The sequence below is a fragment of the Uranotaenia lowii genome, chromosome 2 (genome assembly GCF_029784155.1).
Source record: "Uranotaenia lowii strain MFRU-FL chromosome 2, ASM2978415v1, whole genome shotgun sequence".
NCBI lineage: Eukaryota > Metazoa > Arthropoda > Insecta > Diptera > Culicidae > Uranotaenia > Uranotaenia lowii.
In genome coordinates, this window is record NC_073692.1 from 11,065,500 (window position 1) to 11,082,528 (window position 17,029).

At 36.8% G+C, this 17,029-nt stretch overlaps 1 protein-coding gene across 1 annotated transcript in view; it reads right to left on the reverse strand.

Annotated features, from left to right (window-relative positions):
- The window catches only part of LOC129741062 (protein Shroom-like), a 147,930-nt gene that overhangs the window by 16,905 nt on the left and 113,996 nt on the right, over nt 1-17,029 (reverse strand). The window lies entirely within an intron of this gene.

Here is a 17,029-nt window from a genome sequence, read left to right on the forward strand (position 1 = left end):
TTTTTGTCATTTTTGTCATTTTTGTCATTTTTGTCATTTTTGTCATTTTTGTCATTTTTGTCATTTTTGTCATTTTTGTCATTTTTGTCATTTTTGTCATTTTTGTCATTTTTGTCATTTTTGTCATTTTTGTCATTTTTGTCATTTTTGTCATTTTTGTCATTTTTGTCATTTTTGTCATTTTTGTCATTTTTGTCATTTTTGTCATTTTTGTCATTTTTGTCATTTTTGTCATTTTTATCATTTTTGTCATTTTTGTCATTTTTGTCATTTTTGTCATTTTTGTCATTTTTGTCATTTTTGTCATTTTTGTCATTTTTGTAATTTTTGTAATTTTTGTAATTTTTGTTATTTTTGTAATTTTTGTAATTTTTGTAATTTTTGTCATTTTTGTATTTTTTGTAATTTTTGTCATTTTTGTCATTTTTGTCATTTTTGTCATTTTTGTAATTTTTGTAATTTTTGTAATTTTTGTAATTTTTGTCATTTTTGTCATTTTTGTCATTTTTGTCATTTTTGTCATTTTTGTCATTTTTGTAATTTTTGTCATTTCTGTAATTTTTGTAATTTTTGTAACTTTTGTAATTTTTGTCATTTTTGTAATTTTTGTAATTTTTGTAATTTTTGCAATTTTTGTAATTTTTGTAATTTTTGTAATTTTTGTAATTTTTGTAATTTTTGTAATTTTTGTAATTTTTGTAATTTTTGTATTTTTTGTAATTTTTGTAATTTTTGTAATTTTTGTAATTTTTGTAATTTTTGTATTTTTTGTCATTTTTGTCATTTTTGTAATTTTTGTAATTTTTGTCATTTTTGTAATTATTGTAATTTTTGTATTTTTTGTCATTTTTGTCATTTTTGTCATTTTTGTCATTTTTGTCATTTTTGTCATTTTTGTCATTTTTGTCATTTTTGTCATTTTTGTCATTTTTGTCATTTTTGTCATTTTTGTCATTTTTGTCATTTTTGTCATTTTTGTCATTTTTTTCATTTTTGTCATTTTTGTCATTTTTGTCATTTTTGTCATTTTTGTCATTTTTGTCATTTTTGTCATTTTTGTCATTTTTGTCATTTTTGTCATTTTTGTCATTTTTGTCATTTTTGTCATTTTTGTCATTTTTGTCATTTTTGTCATTTTTGTCATTTTTGTCATTTTTGTCATTTTTGTCATTTTTGTCATTTTTGTCATTTTTGTCATTTTTGTCATTTTTGTCATTTTTGTCATTTTTGTCATTTTTGTCATTTTTGTCATTTTTGTCATTTTTGTCATTTTTGTCATTTTTGTCATTTTTGTCATTTTTGTCATTTTTGTCATTTTTGTCATTTTTGTCATTTTTGTCATTTTTGTCATTTTTGTCATTTTTGTCATTTTTGTCATTTTTGTCATTTTTGTCATTTTTGTCATTTTTGTCATTTTTGTCATTTTTGTCATTTTTGTCATTTTTGTCATTTTTGTCATTTTTGTCATTTTTGTCATTTTTGTCATTTTTGTCATTTTTGTCATTTTTGTCATTTTTGTCATTTTTGTCATTTTTGTCATTTTTGTCATTTTTGTCATTTTTGTCATTTTTGTCATTTTTGTCATTTTTGTCATTTTTGTCATTTTTGTCATTTTTGTCATTTTTGTCATTTTTGTCATTTTTGTCATTTTTGTCATTTTTGTCATTTTTGTCATTTTTGTCATTTTTGTCATTTTTGTCATTTTTGTCATTTTTGTCATTTTTGTCATTTTTGTCATTTTTGTCATTTTTGTCATTTTTGTCATTTTTGTCATTTTTGTCATTTTTGTCATTTTTGTCATTTTTGTCATTTTTGTCATTTTTGTCATTTTTATCATTTTTATCATTTTTGTCATTTTTGTCATTTTTGTCATTTTTGTCATTTTTGTCATTTTTGTCATTTTTGTCATTTTTTTTCATTTTTGTCATTTTTGTCATTTTTGTCATTTTTGTCATTTTTGTCATTTTTGTCATTTTTGTCATTTTTGTCATTTTTGTCATTTTTGTCATTTTTGTCATTTTTGTCATTTTTGTCATTTTTGTCATTTTTGTCATTTTTGTCATTTTTGTCATTTTTGTCATTTTTGTCATTTTTGTCATTTTTGTCATTTTTGTCATTTTTGTCATTTTTGTCATTTTTGTCATTTTTGTCATTTTTGTCATTTTTGTCATTTTTGTCATTTTTGTCATTTTTGTCATTTTTGTCATTTTTGTCATTTTTGTCATTTTTGTCATTTTTGTCATTTTTGTCATTTTTGTCATTTTTGTCATTTTTGTCATTTTTGTCATTTTTGTCATTTTTGTCATTTTTGTCATTTTTGTCATTTTTGTCATTTTTGTCATTTTTGTCATTTTTGTCATTTTTGTCATTTTTGTCATTTTTGTCATTTTTGTCATTTTTGTCATTTTTGTCATTTTTGTCATTTTTGTCATTTTTGTCATTTTTGTCATTTTTGTCATTTTTGTCATTTTTGTCATTTTTGTCATTTTTGTCATTTTTGTCATTTTTTGTCATTTTTGTCATTTTTGTCATTTTTGTCATTTTTGTCATTTTTGTCATTTTTGTCATTTTTGTCATTTTTGTCATTTTTGTCATTTTTTTTCTTTGAAGAAGTAAGAAGCATTAGCGATTGATATGCTTTATAGTAAAAAACTAACCGTACTCCAGTTTGAATTTTTCAAAGAAAGCATTGGTTTACAGAATTTCGAAAACGTTCATGCTAGCACAAAATTTTAAAGTGAAAAGTTTTTTTTTCAGGCAGAAGTAAAGATTTCATCAAGAAATGAATAGGAAAAGTGGTAACTCTATACTCAAGGTTGACTTGAATAAGCTCTAAGCTAGATTGTAGACACAGTACTCAGGGTTGAATTTTTCATAGGTGATTGAGATTCGTATTTAGCTTACTGATCTTCAAGTGTCGATTTGAAAGTGAATTGATGAAGCAGTACCTACTCTCTAGCAACCTGTCAAATTAGATTCAGGTTCTCTAGCATTCTAGCGATAATATTCAGAAATACGAAGCATATAGGTATTTATTTGTCAAAAATCGACTCCATTCCAACTGCCCAGCTGTGGTGCGTAATTCGCCAAAGCACAACTCAATTTGCTGCAGCAACAACATCATTCCATTTAGATACCGAACACAGCCTCAAATGTCAGTCGTCTGTCTGTCTGTCAATGAAGCGGAAGGTCAACGCAATAACTTCTGATCGAGTCGATGCGTTTCCTTCTTCTTCGTCGTACCTACTACAAAGTAGGTAGTTAGGATTAATGCGCTTTCGTTCGGAGCGATTCGTTCATTCGGGCTCGATGTTATTATTATTGTTCATCGAAGCCGTCTTGGTTGTTGCCTGTCAGAATTCACGCTCATAATCAATCAAAATCAATTGATCAACGATACAGTGAGCTCTGTCGAAGATGTGTTCTGCTGAAATCTGAGACATTTAGAAAGGATGCTTGGTTGGGATGGAATTATCACACATTTTGATCATATTTATTTCCATGGGATTGAGGGAGTTTAAAGATGTGGTAAAGTTCATATAATTCCAAGAATTCAGTACGGTGATCTCATCTCGTTTTTCATTCATCGATTGGGCTGTCGAGTGTGGACCCCAGTTTGGATCTGGGACAGACCAATAAAAAACGATCCTTGGCAGAGAGAATCAAAAGGCTCATTTCTCATATGAAACGAGCTGTTTAATTACCAACCACAACTCTTGATGGGCTGTTGTTTGTTAGCATCTCGTAATTGACAACTCCGGCAAAAAGTAAACACTTAAAAAAAACACATCCAAATGTCGGTCAACAATCCTACCGATGATGACGAGGATGATGATGATGGACCCTTTTTCGAGAAGCAACAGCATCAGCAAAAAAAAAATGGTACTTTGAACCGCGCTTTTAAGGTTATGGTCGTTTATCGTCCCGGTTTGTCGTTGTTTGTCGGGGATGTTCCGAGATTTCGAACGTTAACTGCAAACACTAAAACATTTTTAAGAAAACGGGGTAAAAAGGCACAGTTTCCGATTGTGACTCCGCGCGCGAGGTGTTTGTCATGCAAATTAAATCATTAAAAAGCGACAAAAGCCTCGGCGTTGATGTTTTCTTGTCGACTCGGTTTTTTTGTGCTACTCATGTGTGCTAAATGGATATGGATCTTTTTGGACCTCGACCAAAAAAGCTTCCTCCGTTGTAGGGTCGCTTTTTTCCAAATTTTCAAAATTCGAGGAAAAAAAACGGATTGTAGACACTAATCTCCAATTAATAGCAAAAAAAAAAGAGGATTCACAAACTGAATCAGATTTTTCTTCCGAAAAATTAAACTTTACCTCTTTGCGATTGACGTCTGGTAACCCTATCTTCCCCGGTGAAAACATGTTCATGACACATAAAATCAGCGGAGAGCCCAGGAATCACCAGCTTCCCAATCTTATTGTTGAATGTGCCTTTTCATATCCCTCAGGCCAGATTTAAGATAGTTATCATCCGTTCGTTGGACGAAATCGGAATACTTGGGGCCAAATTTCGATGTCAGCGGGTCAACTGATGAAAAGAAAGCCGTGGCTCATTTTTACATTTTTATTCAACTTTTCCAAACTTACGGTGTCTAACCAAAAATTCTTGCAAATCAAACACAACAATCGAATTGATCAAAGCAACCCATTAGCCAGGCTGATTAAGTTTGGCACTGCCATATTGAAACAACAAAGAAAGCGGCGACATTTTTTGAATTAACTCACCGCCTACTTACTTACTTACCCCGACGGCAATAGTGTGCAAAATTTAACAACCCGTGATGCCCTTATTGGTGCAATCTAAAGTAGGTACCTACATACCTCTAAGTTAGGTACGCGTGAAGCCGAAATTCCGTTAACCCCTTTGGGGCGCGACATGGTTTGCGTTCATGTGTGTGCTCAATCGATTGTTCACCCTTTGAGGCAATCAATAAGAAAATGTGTGACTTTCCTTACTGGAATAGGCAAAGTTATTTAAGCTGCATATAGAGTTTAACTACTCAATATACTTAATAATAATGCAATAATTAACCACAAATTATCTAACGCACGGTTCCTTTTCAAACTCAAGGTTTCCACAGTTTATTCTCGTGAATCGAATCCAATATCCAACATAATTACAGGGTCCGGCAATTGAACTGCTACATTACTTCAACAGTAATTATTTCGTTGCACACGAAACAGTATTAAACGACCCCTCGTCGCTTTGTTTACATTAAGTCTTGGCTATTATTGATGCTTTTTTCTTATTGATGAGTTCCATAACAAGTCCTAATGATCTTCTATTCAACTTCCAGCGGCCTTTTAATTCAGCTTCCAAAAAATCGTAAAAATAGCAAAACTGCACCCTTGGTATCGGTACATATCACTTTTTCTTGATTATTCACTATGTTCTGTACATGGAGCCGCCATGATGCCACGCGCCGGATTCCAAACTCGACAAATTGCTCAATTGCTTCTTTTTTACATTTCCTTTATATATCGCATCAGAATGGCCACTCAATTACCAAATTACTTATTGAAAAAAAAAAACTTGCCCCGAATGGGGATCGCACCCCAACCTTTGTGATGAGAATCGAACACGCTACACCTAACTGAAACAAAAACTCGAAGTGGTGATTTGATTTTGAAAGCAACTAAATGCACTTTTTGTGACTTACGAAATTCCGTTTTGAGCACCTTTTGGCCCTTTATGTGACTTACGAAATTCCGTTTTGAGCACTTTTGTGCCCTTTATGTGACTTAAGTCCCGTACAACGTACGTATAGGTCACTTTTGCAACTTTCAAGTTCATTAATAAGTACATATTGTTCATTAATGGGAATTGGGCAAAACAAGTCACATAAAACGTACATATTAATCACATTTGCAACTTTCAAGTTCAATAATGAGTACATAAAGTTCACTAAAGAGAATTGGGCAGTTGTTTATTTTTGTCAGCCAATATGCAACTTCCAATGCCTTTATTCAAGTAAATATGTATGTGACTTTTGGTTGCTTGGGTTCAGACCAAACCCTACAAGATCCAAAAGGTTCAAGACCTTACGATGAAGCAGAATCAAGAACGGGTAAAAAGAGCGAAGGCGCTGCTGAAGAGGGCCGCGGAAGGAAGGTTGAAGAATATCGTGTTTACCGACGAGAAACTCTTCACCGTACAGCAGTTCGTGAATAAGCAGAACGATCGAGTTTGGTTGCCAGACAGATCACGACGCCATGCCGACTTGCTGACGGCCACCCGGCGACAGAATCGGCATCGGTGACGGTTTGGGCCAGAATCACCCGTGATGGTCGGACTCCGCTAGTTTTTGTCCCTGAAGGAGTGAAGATAAACCAAAATACATATCGGGAACTAGTTTTACAGAATGTCGTCGAACCGCGGGCACGTCGACATTTTGGTTCCAGGGATTGGGTTTTCCAACAGGACTCGGCGCCGGCTCACAAAGCGAAGAAAACCCAACTTTGGATTGCGCAGCATTTTCCAGGATTCATTTCGAGCTCGGAGTGGCCGGCGAGTTCGCCAGACCTGAACCCTATGGACTTCGCTGTTTGGAGTATGTTGGAGGCCGAAGTCTGCTCTTAGAAAGCGACATCTCGTGGCAGCCTGGGATAAAATACCACAAGAACACCTGCGGGCCTCACACGATTCGTTCCTCGACCGTCTGCGGCGAGTTGTTCAACTCAAGTGCGAACAAGTCGAACTTTACCAGTGAATTTTGAAAAAGTAATTTGTTTTCAAGAGAAATTGAATGAATTTGAAATAAAAAGTTGTTGTTTTGATCAATTTATATGTTTATTTCAATGTAGCACTTCAATTGCCGGACCCTGTAGTCGTTCTGCCAAAACCAGGTAAGCTTCCAGGAGACCCATCAGCGTACCGGCCGATCTTATTACTGGACACAACGGGTAAGGGCCTGGAAAAGGTGATTCAGAAACGACTCCAAGTAGCACCGTCGACGCCATCCACTCTTTCATTGAGATAGCGGACAGAGTCAGGCTTACGAAGAGGAGAAGGCTCCGCTTTTTCGCAGTTGTTACTCGGGTCGTGAAGAACACCTTCAACAGCGTTAGTTCGACAGCGATTGCGTCGTCGCTCATCCAAATTTGGGACCTTACATAAATATATAGGCTTATGGAAGATTATTTGCACAATCGCCAACTACAATTTACGACCGGTGAGATCATACGGACATAAGAGGTTTCGGTGGGTCTGCCACAGGGGTCAATACTTGGCCCGGTTCTGTGGAACATCACTACGACGAGCTCCATCGAATGAGTATCCCATCCCATGATGAAGTCCTGTTGACTCCTCAACAGCGGAAGTACAGCTACTTGCCACAGTAGCTATCCAGGCAGTGGAAATCTGGATGCTGGATACTGGATACCTAGGGGCACGGCCACGGCCGGATGCATACGGATAATGTCGAACTCTTTGGCAAGTAGCAAGAGGAGGATACTGTCAAGCGTGACAACGTCAATCTTACATAGCTGTGCTCTGGAGGCAGCCTCTGGGAAGACAGGCCTGTAACCTGCAGAGACCTCCGAAGCTCCTGCGTTGTGGCGGGCGTCATGCCCATCTTGGTTTTGCTAGAGATCGATGTCTATTGTTACGACTATATAGACACGCCCAACGTATCCGATCTTGCCAATGAGGACTCGAAGTTTGGGAGCTGGATCGAAAAAAGACACAGTGAAGTGGTCGTTCATATGACGCAATTCCTGACTGGTCGTGGATGTTTAATGAAGTACCACTACCGGTTTCGACATGTAGCTTCGCCATATTGTCCAGATTATGGTGACGCACAGAAGACACCCAAAGACGTGGTGTTTACCTGTCCGAGTTTTTCGGCGGTACGTACCAACATAACATAAACCACTTTCCGGGGATACCCACGGGAGGAGAGGTTCTCGATGCCAAGCGAGCCTCTCGAGTCAGTGTAGAATGTCGTCACTGTCGGGAAACATTCAAATCGTAGTATTCAAAGACCCAAATGCATGCCGTGACAGGCGGGATGGATACAAGAAAAAACCGGATAACGGTGACTGACCCCATCGACGGGGGGCTGTCTAGTAGAGTGCGTCCGACCCCTCGGTTTGAAGCTACAATGATAAGGCAACATCTTCTGCGTAGCGGATGCCGTGGGTAGACCTTCGGGGACTATCTGAGTAGTGCGGTTCCCAACGATCGAAGCTGCGGGGATGAGACTTGACCTTCTTCGCAGTGGAAACCGCTTGGAAATCGATCGGGAATTGATTGGGGAATTCCCACGGGTAGAGTGGCTCTCGACACCTGGTAAGCCGTTCAAGTCGTTGAAGATTGACGTTTTCGTCGGAAATCATACGAGTAGTTGCGTTAAGTACCGCGCGTGTGCTGTAACAGGCGCGAGTCTAGGACAAGCTGCTCTTGGTCGGCACACGACGGGCATAAAGGTGGCAAACCTCAAATCCTGGAGATAAGAGGTCGGGCTTCGAGTCGTTAGAGAAGAGGTCAGGCCTCGAGTCTTCAGAAGGAGAGGCTTGTGTGGTCAACCCCAAGTCTTTACGATGATAGGTCGGGTCTCGAGTCGCAAGAGTAGAGATCAGAGGAGTGGTATAAGTCGAAACCTCGAGTCATTACGAGTGTTGAAACTCACCGTTCGCGGATCAGAACGTTCTATCAGCAGAAGATTTCTGCTGTATCGCGCGGAACCAAAACATGATTTGTTTTGGTTCTCAACATAGTTTGTATCCAATTCGCAATCGAGAACAATAGATCAATGATTTCTGATGACAGGTGATGATTATAAACGCGATACAAATCTTTACATCATCACACGGTTAGGCGAGAATATCCAAATTGGGTTTGTGGTAACACAACAGTGTTGCCAGATATTCTTGGTAAGAGTATCAAAGTTCTCATTGAGAAATGAGTACTTTCCCGATTAGGGAATATGATAAGAGGAGAGTGCGACAATAGCAATCACTGATGAATTGTGTAGTTATGTAATGACTAGACTGACGAAACATGAATAAAGATAACTCTATTCCACCACTGAAACCTGCGTTTTCAACAACGAGGATGGGTCAGATCTAGAGTCGCTAGAGGAGAGATCGGGCCTTCAGTCATGCAGAGGAGAGTTATGTGTACGTCAACGTAGAGTCGATGCGAGGACTGCCGAAGTGACGTATATGCCATCCCCAGATCTCGCCAATAAGAGTGTCTTCCTCCCTTCCCACATTTTCCGCTTCTCCGGGACAAGCCCTCACGAAATGTGATCTGTATCACATTTTATGAGGGGTCTCTGAGTAGTGAAAAGTGAGTCTAGAGGGGAGATCAGGCCTCGAGTCACGAAGAGGGGAGGTTTATGTGGGAATCTAGCGTCATTGCGAGGAGATGTCGGTTCTCAAATCTTTCGATGAGAGTAAGACTTCGAGTCGTGATGATGAGATGGTCTTGGTGCCTGGCATGGTCTGGCAACTGATTGAACATTATTATTACATAGTCAGTTTTAGGGGGAAACACATCTTACCTGTCAGCAACTCATGGGTTTCGAACACAAAAGTTTCTGGATACTGTCACAAGAGTCACAAGATACTGGAAATCGAACCCAGTACGCCTGGCTACCCCAAACCACACCTGCCTATCCGCTAAACCACCTCAGCGCTTGGGAAAGGTATTCGAGCAACCATCTTTTCACCAATTGATTTGCATATAGACGGATTTCGCGCCAACTCGACACAGTAGTAAGCGCTCACTTTGCGATATTCAGAAGAATTGTAGACCAAAAAAATCATCGAATTATGAGATGGTCATTTTTTTTAAATAGACTTCAAGTTTTTAGTTTGCAATTTTTACAGTGTAGGATTTTCGCTTCATTTTACTATCAATTATTACAATTAAAGCTCTTTTGACGTAGAATTACGTCTTACGGCAACACTATAGGGGGGCAAATTGAAAATCGCGAACGGATCTCGCGTCACGAAAAACGCCTCTTTCAAAGACATCTTTTCCGAACATCATTTTGGGTCGGCTATGTGTTGGTACACCAATACTAATAAAGCGCAAATACAAATTGGTGCGCAAAACACCCGAGCGAAAAAAACCCCGAGCGCCGACCAAAACTGCACTAGATCAGAAGTTATAAAAAAGCAATGATTCCGCCGTCACGGTTTCATTTGGTTTTTGGGCATTCTCCCGTGTGGTCGATAGGAGCGAACAAAAATTTTATGAGTGCTTCTTGTTCTTTGCTGCCGTCGCTGCTTTCCGACCATACAACAGCTTCTGATACTGCTGCCGTTGTCCAGCCGGTGTTGTTCTCAATATGGCTCGCTACTGGTCAAGAAAACTTTACGGCGTGTGAAGTTCGATGGAAATGCCTGCTTTACCTGTCTTCAAACTATAAGTGACTCAACTATTAGCTTTAAAAATTTATTGACTCAAATCCGAAGCTCCGTTTTATGCATGGTGCGCCTGATGAAGTGAGAAAAAACGCTCATTTCGAGGCATCTTGCACCACTGATATCGTTTACCTCAGCTTCTCCTGCTACCCTCCAGAACAGTTAGAAATCCGGATAGCTGGTAAACTGATCCTGAGAATCATCATCTGGGTGGCTGTTCATCGGCTTTTTGATTTTATTCAATCCAATTTTAGAAAAAACAATTTTCCTCATTAATCCACCCGTTGTACGATCCAACTAAAAACCAATAATAACAACAACAAACGGTAAGGGAAATCTTAATACTTTTAAGCTGAGCTCTGAAAACTGCCGTGGGATGTTTCTCACCAAAAAAAATTGCATAGAGTTGTGTAGCTAAATTGTTCGTCTTGTTATAATAGCTGTTTTTTCAAAATTCTAATGGTTCTAAGAGTATTATTTTCAACTTTTAAAACCTGGGTTAGTCAAATTTATAGCACCCAACCCACCATTCAAAGGTTATCTAATGTAATTCGTTGACTGATTCTAATGTAAATTGCTTCATGTGTTGATAACACCAATCACCTACATATTTGATGATAATAAAATCGCTATCAACTATGAAATATTAAAAAAAAAATGCATTTAAAAATATATTTTTGTAAAATTTTCATCCGTATTCTCAGACAAAATTTGTCTTCGTGAAACAGCCTTTCTCTATCACGGACATCGAAAGGAAAGGCTTAAAAGCCTTGTTCCCAACATCATCTGATGTGAAAGTGTAAAATTGTTGCCGAGACGAGAACTCCTGCTGTTGCTGCTGCCCGGCCTAGCCCAAGGACTGCTGCCCATTCCCTGCTGCTGATGTTCCGTCCCGTATGTGGCCCAGTCCCCGTCGCTGCTTCTAGTGTAGCTGCTGCGCTGCCCTGCCTTGCCTTTCTTCAGCCCTAGATTGCTTGCCACTGCTTAGCGCTCATCCCGACCGGTTAGTTTTTCGACGACGCGAGTGATGTATTTACATATTAATTTCATTTGGAAATCCAGACTCACTTCTTAACGTGTGGGTCTTGAGAATTCATCGAAGCATTTCCGAATTAATGATTTTCATCTGGAACGCCTTATCAATGGTGGCGTATATTTCTATTGTGGCACTCGGATGATGCCACGAATTTTCTACTTTAAAACCCCTAATAAGTGTCACTCCACAATTTTTTTTAATTCAGCACTCACATTTTTTTTTTGTAGAACCAATTTTTACTGAAATCAGATCTTCCGAAGTATATGTTGATCCAAATTTTTTTTAAGTTGAAATGGAGTTCTGACAGTAACATACGTGGACATTTTGAGTAGATATCACGAGCAATAAGTTTAAGGAAAAGTTGGTTTTGTTATATCGCTATTTTATCGAACAATACTTTACTTAAAAAAAATTTATATCAGTTGACTTAAAAAAGAATAATTTAACAGGACCAGATTTTAAAAAGAAAGTTTTCTGAAAATCATGGTTTGAAGAGTTGAAACAAGTGTGTCGCGATCGATATTACGTAATTCTACGAATCACGGTCGTCTCAGATACAACCTCTTCAACTTTTTTCGATATCAGTACAATCAGTTCACCGAAGCAGTTTTTGAATTGAAGATTGGAAATCTACATTGTGGACTGACGGTGTTTTGAGGTCTAACAACCCAGTTCATTATTGAAATTCTAGTGGACGATGTGCATTGGCTGTTGAAATAGCTGGGGTCGGTGCCGGAAATGGAAGAAAATTTACAGCTTTACTTGATACTTTTTCGAATCTTTCTACAAATCAGAGCTAAGTATACCTTTATTGTATCCAAATTGAAATATCTTGTTTAGTAAGGTAGTTTATTGGATAAAATGGGGTTTTTGTGTTTTTCTATCGGCCGATCAAAGTACAAGTTTCCGCTAAACAAAACTATGGTCAAGTTTCCTGGCTGTTCTTAATGAAGATGTATTTGGCAGATATGTTATTCGAAAAAATAGTTTTTTAACGGGAATCATAAAAGAACTCATAGTGTCAAGATTTTCTAAATCATTCCAATTGTCAATTGCAATGATATGATAATAAGATATATTATCAAATAAGAAACAATAAAAAATGCATAATTAGATCGATCATGAATGTAATTTTAACATCAGAACTTTCAAAACGTTTTGTTGAAATATCCAAACACGTTTTGTTTACTATTTTCAAACATCTGCAAAAGCTCAACAGCATGTAATAATGTTTTTAGCACAAATTAGACACACAATAAAAAAAAGATTAGATTTAAAAAATTGTATTTTAGAGTTGCCAATTATCGGTTTGAATGGCAGCATTGGCAAAAAAAAACTCCATTTGACTTGTGGAATACTTAGGGACTGAAATGCCGCCGTTAGGAAACTTCAGTGACGAATATCAAAGGACCTTATTTTAACAGCTTAGCTACAACTGTTTTGTGATTTAAGTCTTCCTAGATTTTTTATTTTTTGTCATTTCTAAACCAACTTGAAAAAAAAAGGTTTTTTGTCCATTTCTTCATTTTTTGCATTATTGATCATTTTTGTAGTTATCGACATATTATCGGTTTTCAATATTTTGATCAAATTTGTGTTTTTTTTTACTTCTTTTTTGTGCTTTTTTGTCATTGTCATTGGAAATCTACATTGAAAAAAAAAAAAAAAAAAAAAAAAAAAAAAAAAAAAAAAAAAATTTCGCTGACTGAATGTTTGAGTCAAGACCCATCTTTGGGTCACAGTTTAAAAATAGAAAATAAGGCGGTGCCAAACACCGAATTTGGTTGGATATCCAAATACGGCAAACGCATCATTTCTCATCATAACTTACAACCCGTGCAGTATATGAGAAGGCAATGCAAATCTTGCCGTGCCTAAAATATCCAAATTTGAGTCCAACTACCGTAAGATGAAAAAGATGGGAATAGAAATAGACCAAGAAAAATGATTATGATCACATGGGAGAACTATTCCCTTCATTCCGATAGACATCGACACTCAACCAGTATAATATTCATACGCCAGGTTGGTCTCCTGTAGTAGAATGTTAATACATGGGCCCCGGAGAGGCGCAAGATGTGGGTTCAAGTCTCACCGGGAGACAAGGCGAATTTTTTTCGCATGTTTTTCAACATCAATTTTCCCTTATCTAGTCCCTGAAATTTCATCTAAGTTGGTTTGAGTCAAGACCCATCTTTGGGTCACAGTTTAAAAATTATGAAAAACTTTTTGTTAGAATAACATTTTGCCCTTAAATATGCACAAGTTGCAATGTATGGACGACTTGTAAGCATTATTAAAACCCAGCTTTGAAAAAAAATATCATCAAATTCTGAGATGCCATTTTTTTGGGAAATTGAGTTTAAGTTTTTGAAAAGCATTTTTCCTAATGTAGGATTTAAAAATAACCATTTTTTTTTTCTAAAAATTAAATCCTTTTACCAAAACTCTCTCATGAACCACAAATGTGTGCGAATTGCAATTTTCAAGCTTAAAAATGTTTAAAATTTTTGCCTGAAAAGTTTGGCCCTTTTCAAATTTTATTTACGATGTTACAAAAATCTGATTTGACAGATAAAAATCTTGCACTCACTAATACTATCATACCTACTTAAAATTATTTAGACGTGAAGCAAACATAACATAAACAAACGAAATTTTTTTGAGCAAAGCATTTCCCAACATTTTGCAACGGTATGTAAATAAATAACTTACGCAATTCATATCCTTAATAGAAAATAAGTTCAGGAAGGAATTTTTCTGAGGAAGTGTTAGAACTGTTTACTTGCCAACATTATTACTTTCACAAGAGCAGAAGTCATTCTGTTACAGAATGGCTGATATTCTTCAGCAAGTTAAATGCAAACGTGCTTCTGAAAACTTTATCTATACCACATGATTTACGGTTTTCAATTTTTGGGGATTCGAAAGGCTAAGCTTAGCAAAATTTACAATAAGCATGAATCGACATTATCAAATTGGATATCTATCTACGAAAAATGGGTTTTTTCGAGACAGAAGTATCCAAGGGATATGAAAAAAATTGGATTCGAGAAACGGTCATGAATTGGGAGTTAATATCAGTCCAGACCAACTCTGTACCTCAATGAGGCCAAAAACCTACTCGAAAATACTTGAGAATGCCAATATTATGTGCCTCAATTTGCCTTATACTTCCCCTAGAAGGATTCTCTTGGAAAACTCTAGACAGAAGGGCTATACAGATCAGAACGGAGGATATTATAAGATTCTACGCAGAAATCAACTCTTTTCGATGGAATTACCACAATCTTATCTTCTTAGATGAAGTAAGCTTCGACAATAAAGCGATGTCAAGAAGTTGCGGTTATGGTACGAAGGGTAAAAGATTGGTTTGCCGAGGTGAGTACGTACGAAAACCCAGGATGTCGTTACTATGTTTCATACCACAAGAAGGGATGAAAGAAACATTCAGTACAGAAGGAACATTGAACAGAGCGAAATTTTTCAATACCCTGGACGCAATTCAATATGGATTCTTGATGGGGCTCGCATACATTGTGATCCAATGATCGATTCGTACCTTAGATCTATGGGAATAATTCCAATATTTCTCCCTGCCTATTGTCCATTTTTCATGCCAATAGAGTTTGTATTAGGCTTAGTCAAGCAATATATGAAGTTTTAATACGAGAAAGATAATTCCAAAAACTTTCAATCACTAATTATGGAGGCAATTGATCGCTATACAAACTACCGGATGGAGAAACTTTTAAAAAAATGCGAATATGTAAAAGGAGGCTTTCTCGGTCCTACAAAAAAAGACGTAATACGGCTTGGATTCGGCAAAAATAGTGAAAAAAGAAGCCTCATAGTCATAACAGAATATATCCTGTTACCCTGAATTTTTATTAATTTACGAGTAATTTCACTTTAGTGGTAAATTTTAAATTTTAACTCTCAAATTTTCTCAATTTTTAATTCTTTTTTTGATCAATATTTAAATTTTAATTATATTTTTAGGACTTTTTTTCAGTGATGGTAAATTTCGCCCGTCACGCTTGACCCGACTAGTTTTGTTTCATCAAACGACTGGCACTGTTCTCAATTGACGGAGCCTCACTACTCGCATGATGGATAGAGCACGACAACAATCATCATTTCTCCATCATCGACTGGCGAAGCTCCTACACAGAGATGCCAATATGCCTGATTTTTCAGGGATTGCCTGATTTTTCGAGGCTCTGCCTGACAACCTGAAAAGCCATTGAATTTCCCTGATTTTTCAAAAAATGCCTGATTTTGCCTGATTTTTGCGAATGTGATGAAAAATGGGTAGTAAGGAACTAAATTAGGTACCATTACTGAAGTTAAAAAGCGAAAATGTGGCTGAATGAAACCAATCGAAAGATTCCCATTAATTCATATCTTAAAAAGGGAATGAAAAGGAATCTTTCGGCTTTGATTCAGTAGAATTATGCAACCAAGTAGGCCTACAACACAGCAAAAATGTAGAGTGATGACCAAAAAAAAAAAAAAGGTCATCACTTTTAGAGGAATTTCCGTTACTTATGTAGCCTGATTTTGCCTGATTTTTATTTCACCAGTTCCCTGATTTTAGAAAATATATGTTGGCAACCCTGCTCCTACACATGGTCAAAATTTCTGGCTGGCAAATCTCTTCACACTTCGATCGGCTGCTGACGGCAGGTAATTGAACGACTTGCTGGCAGAGAGCAACAATAGCAATAAAAAACTGAAAACGAGCTTGCTGGCAGGAGCAACAATAATAATAAATGCTTTTCTTGTTCCTCTTCGGTCGTCTTCGGCTTGCTGGCAGGAGCAACAATAATAATAAATGCGTTTCTTTTTCGTCATCGGTCGTTTGAATGGGATTGCTTGACTAGGTTATTATTTTAGCTTCAAATGAATGGGGAATGAATGACTGGCAAACGAAGTGACTGGTCGTTAAGGAACAGTCAATTGAGTTTGACGGACCAAGAGGCTTCACAGCTTCACGCCTCATGACGATGACTTTTGCCAAGCCTGCTTTTTTTTCCTCATTTGTTGTGGTGGTTTTCGAAATAAATACGATAATCTTGATTAAAAATCAAATTAAGTATCGATACATCACCGTGTAAGCGAACGTCATCAACGAAACCAAAACAAATAAACGTAAACGGCAACGGTAGAAGCAGATAAATAATGAACTATTTCTGGCAGAAAATACCGATTCAACAACGCTTGCTTTTTTTTATTTTGAAGAGACATTCCCTGTCCCATATTGATGAACCGGATTCGGAATCGCTGGATGAATTGGATCCTTCGGAACCGCCTTCGAGAAGTGTTAAAAAGTTGCCTGTGAACGTTAAGTATTTTCGTATTTTCGTATTGGTATAAACATGTCTCTAAAAATAATACTATAATAATGTCTAAAATAGAAACAGGAAATCTTCCGAGATGACGGCGATGACTATGAATTGGTGTAATAGTAATTGGAACGTTGTTGCTGAGTAGGTGTGATAGAACTTTGGCCAGATACGAATCACATGAAAAGAGTGAGAAAGAAAATACCGAGATTCCCGAAGAACGTCGCCAAAGGACGATTCGATATTTTTCTTCACCA